The sequence below is a fragment of the Psammomys obesus genome, unplaced genomic scaffold, assembly GCF_907164565.1.
Source record: "Psammomys obesus unplaced genomic scaffold, mPsaObe1.curated_primary_1811, whole genome shotgun sequence".
Taxonomy (NCBI): domain Eukaryota; kingdom Metazoa; phylum Chordata; class Mammalia; order Rodentia; family Muridae; genus Psammomys; species Psammomys obesus.
Genome location: NW_026596073.1, coordinates 9,459,581 through 9,476,581, shown reverse-complemented (window position 1 = coordinate 9,476,581; position 17,001 = coordinate 9,459,581). Strand labels below are relative to the sequence as shown.

Below are 17,001 nucleotides of genomic sequence, written 5' to 3'. Positions count from 1 at the left end.
GTCGCTTACTGAATTCTGTGGAAATGTTTGTCATAGTAAAAGGGCAGAGTAGGAACTGCAGCTAGTATTCTCTCCTTGACAAGTTGATAAGGTTTTAATCAGATACGATTTGAGACAGCGTTAAGAAACTGGAGCTCAACACTTACCACACATACAAACCAAGAAAAGATTGACTAGATGTTATGATATCAGGAAAGTTCTTTCCCAGACAAGTCATGTAAAAGGAAAAGTAGGCTTCGATGCTGTGTTTAAGATGTTAAAGAAACAAATCAAGACAGCTTGTGTACCTCGCCCTTTTCCTTATTTCAGAGTCTAGGAGTAGAAAGATGTTTAGAAGCTTAAGGACCTGCAGGGGTAAAAATCTTAAATGATTACAGCCACCTGGTAAGGAAAGGAGGTCTTCAATTGAGTATGTTTGCCACAATTATATATCAAAAGAATACTCTTTTCTCCCAACAAGAAATATTTTTTTTTTTTCAGTGCTGGGAGATGGCTCAGTAAGTAAAGTGCTCATTGTGCAAGCATGAGGACCTGAGTTCAAATCCCTATAACCCAGCTAGGTGTGTGTGTGTGTGTATATATATATATATATATATATATATATATATATATATATATATATATAATTTTTAATATATTTTATTATTATTTTATTTACTCACTATTTATTCTTTATTATCTATTTCCTTTTAGCTTTATTCTTATTATTTATTTTTATTCACTATATTTAATTATATCTATTTTCATTATCTATGTATTTTTCTTTAAACATAGTTTCTGGGAATAAAATCAGATGCTTGTGCTTCTAAAACAAGTGCTTTACTGACTGGGATGGTTCCCAGCCCTCTCCTAATTTTCTTTAAAACAAAACAGAACACCTTGCTTTTTCAGTGTATCTTCTGTTTCCTACTTTTGATAGGGATGAACCATGAAATATATTTCTCTCCTAAAAGGAAAGCCAGAGTAGAAGTAGTTCCACTTTTTCCTTCATGAAAATCTTCCCATCCCAAGACTCAGACGTATGCTGAGGACTCGGGAAAATAGAGGCAGGCAGACCTCTGTGAGCTTAAGGCCAGCCTGGTCTACATAAGGAGTTCTAGAACAGCCAGTACTACCCTGTCTCAAACTAACTAACTAACTAACTAACTAACTAACTAACTAACTAACTAACTAACTAACTAACTAGCAAACTAACAAGAAAACCCCACACACCCACACATATAATCACATGAAACAGTAACATCTTCACAGTTCTGAGGATTAGGGCATGGATAGCTTTTGGAGCATTATTGTTTGTTTCTGTTTTTGTATTTTCTAGGGTAAAATGTAATACTTATAATTTGAAACCTTTGTTACAAGGGCAAGCAGACTTTTGGGAGAAGAAAGTTTCTTATTATGCTTCTAATATCCTTGGCGGTTCATGGTCTTGGCTCCATGAGCTAAAACACTTGTAATTGGTAGAGTTCATTAGGCCATTTTTCATAGGCCTTTGTCTTTTTCTCTCTCCATCCTTTTCTTCCTCCATTGTCTTTCCCCTGAACTGTACCTAGTTTGCTTCTATGTTTCTGTGATAAAAGAGTTGGGAAAGCAACTCTGGGCAGAGAGCCTTTCTGTGGCTTGCACTTCCTAATCACTGTCTGTTATTGAGGGAAGTCAGGGGAGGGACCATAGTGAATTGCTGCTTATGGGCTTGCTGTCCCTTGGCTTGCTGAGTTTGCTTAGCAAACTGGACCACCTGCCCAGAAATGGCAACTCTCACAATGGGCTGAGACTTCCTACATCAATCATCCATCAAGAGAATATCCCACAAACATGCCCTGGGTCCAGTGTTAACAGAGGCAATTTCTTAATTGAGGTTTGTTCTCTCCAGGTGTCTTTGGTTTGAATCAACTTGAAAACAAAACAAAACAAAACAAAAACAAAAACAAAAACTAACCAGTACATTGTTTGAGACTAGGATTCTGAGGGCAGAATCTAGGAAAGACACTTACTTTTTTTTAACTATGAAATAATTGGTGACAGATGATGGAGGATCAAGTGTCCACTGAGAGGATCATCCTGCCCGAAATCTTACAGTAGTTTTGACTGATAAAAAGCAGAGTGTAAGCTTACAGAAGACTTCAATGCAAAACATTTTGAGTCTCTGCCAATGTACTAGAGACTCTGTGTACGTGTGTGTGTGTGTGTGTGTGAGCTAGAGAGAGAGAGAGAGAGAGAGAGAGAGAGAGAGAGAGAGAAGAGAAGAGTATGTATGTGTGTGTAAGTGCATGCATTTGTATGGAGTGGCCCCGTTCTTCCACCTTTTGCTTGGTTTACTCACTTATGTTGATATTGCCTGGCCGCCCATCACAAATCCCTTTGACTTTCGGTTTCTTGCAAGCCTTACAGTTCTAGTTCTTTCAAATTGTGTAAGTTGTGTAAGTGTTTACTCTGAAGTGTGGCACACTGAAGAAGGATCTGGAAAGAATTTCCTGTGTGTTGAGGAGAGTGTGGAGGAAGGCACTCACAATGTGATAAAGCTGGCGACACTCACAAAAATAGGAATGCAATTGCTATTGACATGTAGAGCTATCGCCCGTCTTTCAGTTAAAACCAAAGTGAGTGCAGAAAGTACTGAAACTGGCCCTGGAAGACCACACAGAATCCAGCCAGACTGTTTCAAAGTACAGGCTGGATAAACAGCCTGCAGGATAACATGCATATTAATGACTTCCAAGCCACACACTGAAACTGGAAAGCAAATTGAGTGACTCACTTGTAAAGACCAAGACTTAAGAGTTCATGTCTCTGGGGTGGTGCACACCGGTAGGATTTGCTGAAGGAAACAGAGGCAGGAGGATCATGAGTTCGAGGTCAGCCTGGGCTACATATTTTAAAAAATACTTGTGTCTCATTGGCAGGGGCAAGAAGACCTATGGCTAGCTATCCCTGATGAGAAAGGGGGCCATTATTAGTCCACTCCACGAATTTGTCTGTGTCAAGTCCCCTGAAGAAGTAGTAGGTGAAAAAGGGAGATGAGACATACCAAGAGAGGAAATCCACAGAGAGGACAGATGGAAAACTACAGCCATTGCTGTTTATGTAGACTGTGAGACAGGCAGTATTATTCCTATACCCTGGGTGAGATTTATATTATTAATCCTCTGTTTATATAGTGCCCGATTTTCCTAGTTTATAGTGAATTTAGGCACATAAAAAAAGAGTTATGACTCATGAAAGGAGACAGTTAATAACTTTCTGGGATGCACTGTCAACAAATCTAAGGAGGAAGCCAACATCCACTCAGACTAATTGTCACCTCCGAATGGGGTTCGTCTAAGGCTGCTTTTGGTCACCAGGGTCTGGTTTTTAGAGGGCTCAGGCTGTACTGCCTGTAGACACTGGATTCCCTTGCTATATTTCTGCCTGATATTTATTTTGACATGTTAATAATGCTCAGTTTCGAGAATGAAGCTATCTCTGCTGCTTTTCTGTGGGCAATGGTTTTTATGCCCTGAGAACCATTTAAATGAGCCTCTTTTGTACCTAAAGAAATTGATGATGATGCTTGGAGAATGTATTTCAAATGCATTGTTATGCATGTAAATAATTTGCCTTCTGGTGGATAATGAATAAGGCCATTAGTTTTGGCTGCTAGATTCTTTTCTTACTCCTTATAGCTGTCCCAGGTCTGTGCATGACAGATACGCAAAAATATTTCCAATGAGGGCTACATGGCATGTGTTATAATTTTGAGACAAACTATTTCCCATTTCTGGTTAAGGCAGATTTAATACGATAGTTTGTACATTGTGTTTGTAGACTTAAATGCCTTCAGTGGTCAGGTAAGGTAGCAAGCATCTATGAAACAGCCTGGTATAAATTGGTAAGGAGCCTTAGAGACTGTGGAGAAGTAGAAAAAAAAAATCATGCCTAAAGGCCTTTAGATGCAAAATCAAAACAAAGCTAAAGGTTCACTGGCAGTGAATCACATCTCTAAGCAGAAACTGAACTGTAGGATCAAAGTGGCCAGGCTTTGTTTTGAATGTGAAATTTTACACTAGACTACACTAGGTTTAAGGGATAAGACCACGTCATTACATTATACTGTTTATTCCCAGTTATGCAGTTCTGTTTGGTAGACAACAGAATCTTTTGTTTTGAAAGGCAAGTTGATTTGAATTATAGCTAAACATTTGTTTACATCTGCTTACGTACTTGTTTTGTGTGTGTGTGTGTGGGGGGCCTCATGTGTGAGCATGCATGTGTGAAAGTCAGAGTACAATTTATGGAAGTTGGTTCTTTTTCTGCCATGTGGGATCTGGGGATCAAATTCGGGTGGTTAGGCTTGGTGAAAGTATATTTTACCTGCTGAGCCATCTCACAGGTCCTGAATTATAACTTCAAACGGTTGTAAATAAGATTTTCATACATCTATCTTGAGCATGTTTCAACTCATTAATGCGGAAAAAGCAGGACAGTCGGATGGAAATCGAGTGAAGGGCAACTCCAGAAACTGAGATCTTATAGACACGGAAAGAAAGAATTCCACAGTTAGATATAAAATGGTTTATGTTTCTATAGGCGATAAAGCCATAACTTCTCTGTTTGTTCAAGACAGAGTTTCATGTAGCTCAGGCTGGCCTTGAATTTACTATGTACTAAATTCTCTACCAAGTACAGCTCAGCATCTTCTGCCCAGGGACTGATCCTGCTCACAGTTAAGGCTGGTCTCGAACTCCTGATACTCTTGCCTCTCTCTCCTGAACTGCTGAGATGATAGAAAAGCATTCCAGAGCCTGGCCTGAAGCTGCAATCTCGAGGTTATTTATTTATTTTTCTACCCGGCAGGAATCATTTGCATATCCAGTGGACAAATACCTTGACAAAAGCCGTGGAAGGGAGATGGGGTTTCTTTCAGCTCACAGGGGACAGCCCGTAGGGCTGGGGGTTAGAGGTGGGGGAGCCAGGGCGAGGAGAGGTTGAGACAGCTGGTCCCCTAGTTTTCACAGTGCAGACGCAGACTGCAGGTAAATGCTAGTGCTCAGATGCTTTTCACTAGCTCAGGATCATCCTGCTCACAGTTAAGATGCGTCTCCCCATAGCAGTTAATACAACCAAGATAATCCCTTATAGAATTTTTCAGAGGCTAACCGTCAGGTAGATAATCTCTCTCAATTTGATTTTCTATCTGTCAATTCGACTAGAACAACCGTTGCAGCTTGGTAGCAGAAGGAGCCGATGATATGGAAGAGAGGTAGGGTAGTTAGACAAGGCTCCATTATATCTTTCCAAAGCCACACAGTAATCTTTCAGACTCATCTGCATATCCTGGGTCCTTTTTTACATAAATGGTAGCACTACAGGATATCTTCCTTGCTGTTAAACTTCCTGCTTCACAGCCTGAAAATGGACCCAGTGCAGCTACGAGAGCGGTGCACTAGTTTTGTATCGCATCATTCTTCTGTCTGTGAGACCAGTTACCTGCACAGTGATACAGAGACAGAAATGTACCAACACAAGGGAACTTAAAAACCAGCCCTAGAAATACACAGACGTCCCTTCCTCCCAAAGTTAGGATTTATAGGAGGGAATCTGTTGGCACATGGTGTGCCCTGTCCTATGACGCAGAAGGCTTCTTTGGTCAGTTCGTTCCTCACACTTTAAAAGCATCTGCAGCAGACCAAGTGATACATTGTCTGGAGTATAAACAATCAATATGAACACAGATGTTTCCCAAGCAGAATAAGTTGGCCTCTGGCTCAGCTGGAATTTTCCATGGTTATAGGGTTCTAGGCCATGCATTCAGTTCTGCTTCCCCTGAAATCACTTTCTGATTGAAGAGATTTTATTACTGGCTCTCGATAATGCCGATGCAAGGAGAGTCTTGGGCAAGAGCAGTGTAGGAATGAGCGGTCGTCCCCAGGATATGTCCCCAGAACGTCAGTCTCACGAAAAAGAAGCACCCTTTGGCACACTTTGGGAAACACTGAGTAAACAACAAGCTTTGCTTTAAATCACAGGACTTTTAAAGAAATTCTAACAAGGTAACATGCAAAGTGAGTCTCCGCAAGCGATAAGAAGTTAGTTTTCTAAGTTTGCCACGTTTCCTTCATTCTGAGATGCCGCTGACCATAACACATACTGCTAATATAATAGTGGGTTTCATTTTGTTAGTGTAAGGGGGAATTTCAACTAGCAAAGTTTTCTGACGTTGAAAGATGACGGTCCGTTCTGAAAAAGCTGAAGTGTGAAAAAAACTGAACCTGAGAATGAAGAAAAGCCCTTAAGTGGCAGCCTCTTTTAGCATCCTACCCTGCCAATATTCTCAGAAGCGTGGTTTAGGAGGTAAAAGTCTAGACTGTTTTCTGAAATGGTAAAATTCATTCTAAGCAGAGGCCTGACTATCAGCTAAGTTATTTTCTAGTAAAAACTGACAGGCTAGTAACAGTACTGAATTCTGTTTGTATTTTCCTTATCAAACAAATACTTTGCTTCTAAAATAGTTTGCACTGATTGGTGCTTTGATGACCATGATCAACTGTGTTTGAGTTTCCAAGTTTAACCTGTATTTTTCCTTTGTTGCGAGCAGTGCTGAAATGTATGATCAGTCTCAAGGTAAGAATCAACGATAGCTCACATTATAAGGTTAGTCTTAGTTTATAAAGTTCTGCCTGATATGTTCCTATTTGCTGAGTACATCAACTTGTTTCTTGAAGTGTCCTTTCTTCTCCACATACCTGATTGTGTGTGTGTGTCGGAGAGGGAGACTTTGGATGCAGCTATAGTTCTTTCTGAACACGATGACATTAAGAATGACCACTTTAGTATCTTCATAGGAAGCTTGAATAAGCCTCGGGCTTATTGATTTTGTGTAGAGTCTTTGAACTGGTTCAGCTGTCTGAGTCATTTGATACAAAGCTGACAAAGATCTGGAAGGAAGGCGCTTTTCTATATCCTTAATTGAGATGTTTGGGTGAGTGATCAGTTTGTATGTTATTACTAAGGAACTTAATTAAAAGTTAATAATATCTATTCCAACTCATTACACTCACTTTTATATTTGCTGTGCATATAGAAAAGTAGAATTATCTTGTAAGCAATGCTTTAATTCTTTAACTAACTTGTTTTCATTGTCTTTCTTCATCAGTCGTTTTCTGTCCAGATGCCCTGAGGCCAAGCATTCTTTGGACTAATTCTCTTCCAAGAACATTTAATATTATGGCCAAGGCTGCTTTGTTCTAACCCTTTGTGTTTTACTTATGATGTGTGTTGTTTCATTATGAAGTGTTTGTCACTGATTTATTTTACAAGAACCCTGCATGGTCCACCTTGTTCAGGAACAAATTTATTTGTAGTGTGAAATAGTTGTACACTTTAGTAACTCAAATCTTTCTTGGTCATTTATAACTATATCCTAAGGGCCTCTGAGATCCATCATAGAACAGATGAGAAAAGAAAACAAATGCAGACTACCTAGTTTAGGAATTTGGAAACTCATAAAAGCAGAGCTGCTGTGTTAACATTGTTCCCTAAGCACCGAGAGAACACCGAGTCTACCTCCATACCAAAATTAGCTTGTCCACACTACCCCACAGTCAACAGCTGGACCTCTTGGTGCTCCATAGACCTTGATGAAGCTATTTGGTATGTCTGGCAGGTAGTGCAGGAAAATCTACCTCCATTTACTTCTCTTTCCCACTGATCCTGGGGATAGAACCCAGGGCCTTGCCCTTGCCATGCAAGAGTTATAACCCATGAGCTAAATCCCTAAGGATGGAATTTTCTACCCTCATATTTTCCCTTTGAAGCCTCAATATTGGCGTCTGCTGCAGTAAAGTCAAATAGAGATTAACGTAAGACAAAAGCACACAGATTTATTAATGTGCACAAGCACAGAGGTCATATTTAGAAATTCAAACTAGCAGTAGGAAATACTGATTTCTGGGCCCCAAGAGCAATAAAAGGCGTGGCACAATGGGGGAGGGGAGGGCCTATACTATGTCTTCACAGGCAAGCTTGAGTGTTAGCTTGACTACTTCCAAATGTGTCTTGGGTTAGGCACAAATTCTGTTACCTCCTTATGCCTCCGAAGCTTTTAATAAAATAGGAATAGTATTTTATCATCTGACAGGGGATGAGGAATGAATGAGATACCCTACCCTTGCAGTGGACACCATGACATCATTGGTAGCCTAGTCAGGCAGGGCCACGCTTGTTCTCATCCCTGCCTAAGGAATCCTAACTAGGAACCATGGTGTTAGATAAAGAATTCTAAAGCAACTTCAAGGCCCCAATTCTCAGCTCGTGCTGTGGCTTAAAAGTCCTGATACTGAGGTCTTCTTACTTTTTCTTCTCAAAGAAAGTTTGAATGCATTCATCAAACAGGAGATTTCTGTAGTCACTTTAATTTCCATAAAGATATGCTGGAGAAAGAGGTTTCTGGTTTAAGTACAATGGCATAGGCTATCAGGATCTTAACTTGCATTAACAGAAATATCTGCAGTGTAATTCCATTTCCAGCAAAAGCGGAGAGAAGATGGTTGGCATTTTTTTTCTTTATGAGCTAGAATAGTGGAGGTAATGTTATATCAAACTATAGGAATTTAATTACCCCATTCCAAAAATGTAGTTTTCAAATAAAGGAGTCAAAAGGATTTTCACAGCCATTCTTCCGAACTGTGATATAAAAACTCAGAGTACATTTAGGAGATGTAAAATGTATTACTGTACATTATGAGACATCGCGATGGATGGTAGCGCAATAAGAAACGCGACATGAGATTGAGCACACAGTGATTAAAACTCGCATTGCCTGCTCCTTAGAGATACCACAATTTGCCTGGCGTTTTACATGCTTGTCACGGTGAAGGGTGGTCATCTACGGAATAATTCTGGTGGGTGGATTGCAACTTCAGGACAGGTCTTGCAGAAGGTGGAAACGCTGCCATTTGAAAACTTAAATCCAGACGAGATGTGAGGGAGAGCTGCAGTTAGGGTTGGAAGGAATGGATCACTGAGTGGAGTGCCATCATTCTGCCTGGGGCTTGAAAGTCTGTCCTTTACAATGTCCATAAAAACATCTTTCTCTCAGCAGTGAAGGGGGGTGGGGCGGGTGCTGGCTGTCTTAGGGATACCACTACTGAAAAGTCTTTACCAAAGCCATCGATTCTCCTTCTTATTATTAGAGCGACACATTCTCATTATGGAAAATTAAAAAAAAATGCATGGAGAAGGAAAAAGAAAACACAGGCCATTTGTAATAGCGCAGCAGCAATGGCCACCACAGCGTTTTGGCATGTAGCCTTCCCATTTTCCTGGAAAGTAGTTTTGCCACATCAAATGAGAACCGAATATAAGTGACTCTGGGCTCTGGAGGGAGGAGTCATGAGGTGTTTCGTCTATTTATCAAACACTCGTGCTGCCCAGGAGAGAGCCCGTCTTTTACATCTAGAGCAAGGAGCATCGGAAAACCCCTGGAAAGCCAGGCCTTGGAGCCTTCCACTCGGCTAAGCTGCAGTGTAGTTTTGTGGCCATCGCATGTGGCCAATGAATTCTGTCTGTTTGTTTTCACTTTTTTTTTTTTTCCTTCAAACAAAAATTAGCAGAGGCTACATATTTATTCCAAACCTGGCTTCCATCCATACTTTGTCAGTCTTTATACTTCTTTCATCGGTCATGTTCCCATTAGTAAGCAATAATTTGTACAATTTGATTGAACTTTACCTCTTCTTATTGTTCTCTTCTTTGAGTAGAATAGTAAACATCTCCCAGTTGCCAAAGATTTCTCAGGCTTCTCCGGAGCGCTTGTTCCCGAGATGCTTCTGCCAGTAGGGATGAAGAGAGGACCTGGGACCCATAAAGCATAGAGAACTCTACTCTGACTTCTCTGAGCCTATGAGGCAGTGTGGTGTAGTGGGTGGTTCAGAGTACAGGCACTGGGGTACAAGTCCAGGCTTTGTCAGTTACAGGCTGGAGACCTTAAAGGCAAATGTTATTTATGATCCTTGCCAAAGGGCAGGAAGGCAACCTTGGTCATTGGTATCGTAGCCGGCATACGGCACTGTGGTGGGCTTTGCAATAGGAGATAGTTGGACTCCTAATACAGCAAGGAGAAGAAGGACTCTGTAGCCAAGGAGAAGGATGGTGGTGGTCACTGCCTAAACATTTCCTAAAAGAATGCTGAGGAGTAAGGAGGTGTTCCAGTTAACCTGATGTTATAGGACTATTGCTGAGGTGGCCCGGGGGATGGAGGAAGGGTGGAGCCTGGTTAGATTCTGGGAATGGGAGGAATCTGGCTACATCAAACTAACACGTTTCTTGCTAAAACTGGATGATGTAGGCTAGATCATGGAAGCCTACAAGTTGAGGCCTGGATGGCAAAGACTAGAGTCTGGCCAAGGAGAGAATCTTAATACATCTCCCGTGACCTGATGTCATCATCTCTAAAATGAGACTAATACTGCTATCTAATGCCATAGAGCTGTTGCTCAATCGATGGACTAATGCACCGGGAAGCTTCTTGGCACAGTAGCATGTGTGAAAATAGTGCCAGCTAGTCCATTTCACATCCCGTGCTCTTGGGCAGCCAGGTGGCCATATCAGTGAGCACTCACACACAGGGATGGCCACTGGAGAGCTTCTCCTTTTGCATGTGACCTTGGGGGTAATCGAACTTTCAGCACCCCCAGCTTCATCTCTCTGAAATGCAAACCGCTCAGTTTATTTCATGAAAGGGTTTTAGATGGGGCTGGCCTGCTGTTTTACAATGTAAAGTGTTTTGTCCATAAATAATAGAAGGAAGGCCTCTCCTGAAGGATGTGAAGTTTCTCCCTGGAGACAGAGGAGCTGCCTCTGACTTAATAGCACACCTCCCCTGAGCAAACACAGAGAAAGGCAAGTCACAGGAAACAGCTTGGGGAAATAAATGAGGGAATATTTTCTGTGCCAGAGAGAGCGCGTGAAATATGAATTCCTGACAGAACTTCTCAGGCAGATTAGGGAAGATGCTGTTAGTCAATGCAGCCCTCCCTTAATAGCCAAACAAAGCAGTGCATTTGGGGGCGGGTCTCAGTTCTTGGCTGCTCCTTCTCACCAGCTCCAGCTTCTGATAACCCCGTCCAGGTGTTTGCAGTTTGGATGGAAGATGACTGAATTTAATATAAAACTATATGAAGCAGCTGCTGGACAAGAGCCAGAAGAGGCTGTTTGTTCTGGTTTTGGATGCACTTTGGGTTCATCTCCATGCATGCATACACATGGGTCCTATGCCGATGTCCAAGCAGCACTATTTAAAAATTCTTTGTAAGCAGCCGAGGGGAAGTATGTTTAAAGGATTTACTTTAGAACTGCTGAAACGTTGAACTCTTACATAGGCGCTTTTTTTCTTTTTAAATTGTTTTTTTTTTTTTTTTTTTTTTTGGTTGCTTACTTTTTCCTTTCTCAAATATTACTAAGAAGTCTTAATTCTTAGCCAAGATGATAAGGTCAAGGATTATGGCTGGCGGAAAGGCATCAGATTCTGGTTCTTTACAAAGGAGTTCTAGCAGACCAAAAGAAGCTGAGTTGTAATCTGTGTGTGTGTGTGTGTGTGTGTGTGTGTGTATAAATATATTTTTACACATGGCCATATACCTGAATGTTGTTTAGATTAAAAAAAAAAAGCCTGCACATACCCAGTAGAAGGTATCATGCAAATGCCTTGACTCCCAGATTTCCTAGTAAGAACACCCTCAAGGCAATCCAATCACCTTGTGCAGTAGGACAATTGGCAGGATCTGAGCCACTCTTGTGCCTTTAGACAGGGCTTGGTGTGACCTCATGTTCTGTCACCTGTTTTCTTGTTTCCCACTCTTAAGCAAACGGGAAGGCCAGGGGAGGGATTGCCATTCCAGGCAGCCACAAAGCATCTGCTTTCCTTTTTACTCACCAGAGAGTTTGGCAAAATGATTTTCAGAGGGCTTCAGAAATTATCTCTAATCATAGTATTCTTTATTATCTCATGAATTCTCAGTGATCTAGAATTAATCTTGTGGTTGTAAAATAATGCACCTAAATCAAATACAAACATGGACCGTCGTAGCTTAATGCTATGTTTTACTTTATTTTGTGCTATGCACCATGACTTTTAAACTAAAAACGGTGCATTACACTTCTGACCCAATCTCGTTTGTCATAGTCTTGGCTCTCTGGAACTATGCTCTTTGCAGAACTGTTTCACCCCAGGAAGGTCCACGTGGCTCAGCTTCTTTCATGCCTGGTTTATAGCATGTGCTTCCCACTAGCTTCCAAGAGGTCTGTATAATGTGACACCCAGCCAAACTAGGGGTCACAAAGCAGGTGAGGGCACCTGGCTCAGAGCAATCTATAGAAGGACGGCTGTGAACAGGCTGGTCAGACCTTGATCAGTTCTGGCACTGTGAATACCACTGTCAAAAACCTCAGTTCCATTGTCCTACAGTTTTCAGTGACTTTGGGAACAGAAAGAAGACTTCGATGTACAGAACGAACCACAGGAAAGGTAGGGCCCAGCTTCACCTGCTCATAATCCACCTTTATTGTTCCCTTCAATTTACAATGCTACCCCTCTTGAGTCTCAGTTATTCTATCTGTAAAATGGGGGCTTTAGCATGGAACCATAGCAAGAATTTAATAGATATTTTATATTATTTTTTTCCTGTTTTATAGATAAAGAGCCCGAGACACAGAACTGGTAAAAAAATAACTTTTCCCTGTTTAAGATGGAGGCAGCCCTTGAACTGTGCTTCTCATTTCAAAGTCAGTGCTCAGACTCCCAAATGACACTATCTCCGCAGTGGCTTCCTCTCTGCGCTGCCATGAGCATGAGGTTCAAGTGCTTAGCACTGTGTCTCATTAGGGTGTAGGTTCCACTAACTGGTGGTGATTATTGTTCGAGACAAGGATGCTCACCTGAGCTTGAATACTCTCCAGAGTTTCAGTTACTGTAGACCCTCATGTGACAGGTACTCAGATTCATGGGTACTCCCTTTACACATACAGATGGTTGGTGTCAACTGTGAGAGATGATGAGAGCCGTGGTGTTGGTTAGCGAGTAGAAAGGAAACAGGACTTCATTAATAAAATCATAAAGCAGGAAGGCTGATCAATGCAATGCCGAGACTGCTTTTTCCTTCTAAAAATGCCTCTCCCTGCAGGTTTTCAGATACATCGCAATCTTTTAGAATTCCTGGTCTTGCCTGGAAAGAAATCAGCGAGTGTAAGGTTGTTAGCCCTAATGTCTGGGAGGGTGTTGCTTTTAATAATGCAGGGATAAAAATAAAATGACCCTCTTAAGATAGTGGCTACCCACAGCTCATTTGGAAGTCAGTAAAAACCTCATTTTTTATCTGAGCATTGGAGAGCTGACCTTTAAAATCACCACATCTAGGGAGAATGTGTGATGTGATGCAGAACATTTTTTTGGGCATGCCTAAGGATGGATGGCCGAGGATATGCTCATCAGTTCTCTTCTCCTTCAAGGAGCACAAAATTGCTTAGGTTACGAGTCAGTTCTTGGGTAGTTCTAATCCTGTAGCATATGCTTAAGTGGGTCTTCTGAGCAAGGAAGATTAAGCACATATATAGATTGGATGCTGATCCATTCATGTGGTGAGAAAATGATGCAAGCATGTGTTGTGTGTGTGTGTGTGTGAGACACACACACACACACACACAGAGTTCATGGGAAAGTCTAGTCGCTTCAAGGCAACTAGTTGTGTAGTGAGTTCAGCGAAGTCTTTTGGAAAGAGATGTTGGGATTGCTTTAAAATCATAGCCATCTTCTGTGAATTTCTGTGTTATAAAGATGTAACTATGGGGCTCATGTGCTACATCTAGGGTCTGGGAAGCAATATTGCAAACATAAAACCAGCGTTTGATTTGTGAAACCTAAAATACCTGCAGGTTCGTGGAGCACGAAGAGAAGCCTATCTGTATTCATAATATGCTTTTTAAAGAGCTGTAGATGTTGTGGGAAACAGAATGCGATGGATGGATGTCTCAGAGAGTCATCTCCAGGAGAAAATAGCATCCCTCTCATCTTGCGTGCTATCATCAGTTGAGCGAAGGTCTGGCTGGTGAGGCTGACAGAAATTCCTTGTAGCTGCTAATTCTGAACAGTCTGGATGAGGAGCTGCTTTAGTGCCCGAATCTGTCACATCATAAACTCCTCCACACTCTGACCAAGGACTGTTAGCATTTTCCCTGGCTAGGCTTCAGTTGGCTCCAAAAACAGCGAACTGAGAAACTTTTCCCCTGACGTTTTCAGATGAGGATCCAGATGTCAGAATCAATGAGTTTTCAGAGTCACCGCATGTAACAAGGAGGCCGGAAGCCACTTAAACACCAGGCTGCTGAGCTTCCGAGTTTCCATAGGCAATACCTGCCAATTAGCCTCCAGTCATGCTGCTAAGGACCTGCAAGGCGCAGGGCTTGGCTTTGGCAAGGAAGCCAGTTCCTCACTTCCTCACTGACATGGATGGGGCTACTGTCAAGGGAAAACATTGAATAAGGTCACCAAAGGGTAGATCTATTACTGAACCTGAAAATCTATTCAAGGGCTATTGTAGAGAAGTTCTCATATTTTCGAGTCGGTAAAATTAGAAAAATTGGCTGAGGTTAGTGACTGCTATTCCAGGCTGGCTGGTGTTGGCTTTATAGGCATGTCCAACTGGAAATCTCGCCTAGCTTCCTCATTCTCTTCTTCCATATTTGCTGAGTACCTACTCTGTGTCCGCTAAGGGGATCGTGAACAGAAACAACATCGTGGGAAGATAAATCTTCCCTGACTTCAGGAGGATGAGCAGAGGGGAGGGGACAGATTTAAAGACTGGTGGCTTGAGTATGACTCCATACTAGGAATGCGATGTTGGGGATGTAAGGATACCAGCCAGGGTTTCACAGAGGTCTGTGCAATGGCCAGGGCATTCCAGGCAGAGAGAACACAAGTATCAAGATCAAGACAGAAGCAGGAAGGCCAGTCTGTGCACTAGTTTGAGGGTAATAGAGGAGGAGAGTGATGATAACCCGGTGTCTGGAGAAAGTGCGGGCAGGGACATGGAATCTTTTCTGCCATCTGGTCTAGCTTTGACTTTACTCCAGGGCAGTGGCACACTGAAGAGACGTGACTGAGCCACCACCTGGCCATTGTCATCACACAGCCCTTTGTCAAAATCCCGATAGTCCCCAGGTTAGGCGTCTCTCTCTCTCTCTCTTTTTTTATATTTACAGAAGTAATTTATTGATGTAAGATTTCTGATTTTTCATGTATTACTTGTTTCACAGAAAAGGATAATATATGACTGAAAATAATGAAAACCCTTTTAGGGTACAACCTATCAGTACGAGTGTTGTTTTCTTTTATTATTATTATAATTATTGTTTATTATTATTAGTTACATTTTATTAACTCTGTATCCTAGCTGTATCCCGCTCACCTATTCCCTCCCAATCCCACCCTCCTTCCCTCAGCTTCTCCCTGCCCCTTTCCAAGTCCACAGATTGGGGAGAACCTTCTTCCCTTTCATCTGACCCTGTTTTATCAACTATCTTCAGGACTGGCTGCAAAGTCCTCCTCTGTGGTCTAGCAGGACTGCTCCTCTCTTGGGGGGTGGGGAGGTCAATGGCCTGCCATTGAGTTCCTGTCAGAGATAGTCCTTGTTCCCCTTACTATGGGGAACCAATTGGTTATTGAGCTACCACGAGCTTCATCCAAGCAAAGGTTCTAGGTTGTATCCATACATGGTCCTTGGTTGGAGAAATAGTTTCAGAAAAAAAACCCTGTGCCCAGATATATTTGGTCCTTGTGGGGCTCCTATCCTTTCCATGTCATAATAACTCACCTTCTGCCGAAGGTTTGGTTATGAGTCTTAGTATCTGTTTTGAAACGCTGCTTGGTAGAGTCTTTAAGATGCCTTCTGTGGTAGACTCCTGTCATACGTCCATGAGAGTGTTGTTTTCATTGGGTGGTCTCCTCCTACTTCTAGATCAGTAACTTTTTTTTCAAACAGCTCTTTCATATTTTGCACCCAAGGTGAGTTTGGCCTGGACATGATCTCAGCAAGTCTTCATAAGAGCTGAGAGTACACATGCAAAATAATCGCAATGGCACAATCCAACAAGAAATAAATAATACTGATTTTTTATATGTATTATGTATATTATGTGTTATATATATATTTTTTATTAATTACACTTTATTCATTTTGTATCCCCCCATAAGCCCCTCCCTCCTCCCCTCCCGATCCCACCCTCCCTCCCCTTTCTGCATGCATGCCACTCCCCAAGTCCACTCATAGGGGAGGTTCTCCTCTTCTTTCTGATCTTAGTCTATCAGTTCTCATCAAAAGTGGCTGCATTGTCCTCTACTGTGGCCTGGTAAGGCTGCTCCCCCCTCAGGGGGAGGTGATCAAAGAGCAGGCAAATCAGATTATGTCAGAGGCAGTCCCTCTTCCCATTACTATGTAACCCACTTGGGCACTGAACTGCCATGGGCTACACCTGTGCAGGGGTTCCAGGTCATCTCCACGAATAGTCCTTGGTTGGAGTATGATTTTCTGGGAAGTTCCCTGTGTTCAAATTATCTTGTTCTGTTGCTCTCCTTGTGGAGTTCCCGTCCCCTCCGGCGTCTCTCTTTATATCCTCAACATAGCGTTCCTCGTTTGGACTCATGCTGAAACCTTCAGTCTTCGACATTGAAGTCTGGATGTGGGAGCGTCCTAACTAGGTCTCATCTGAGTATGAGGATAGACCCATTGCCTAGTGGCACTGATGTGCAATAAATGCAAGTCTTTCCTATTAGCCCTTCAGTGGGTGAAAGAAGTCAGGGATATTTCTTTCTTCCTCTCTTTCTCATTAAAAAAATACCATTACATTCTGGGGTAGGAAAGGTAAACGCTAAATGATAACAAGTCAGGTCGCCCTCTTTGAAATGGAAAATTCTCTCGGATAAGCTGGAGATGAGGCAGTAAAACTGAAATGACCAGAGGGCTCTTAAAAAAAAAA

At 42.0% G+C, this 17,001-nt stretch overlaps 1 protein-coding gene across 1 annotated transcript in view; it reads left to right on the top strand.

Annotated features, from left to right (window-relative positions):
* Tph2 (tryptophan hydroxylase 2) overlaps nucleotides 1–17,001 on the top strand; it is an 87,354-nt gene that overhangs the window by 59,027 nt on the left and 11,326 nt on the right. The gene's annotated exons all lie outside the window — the stretch shown is intronic.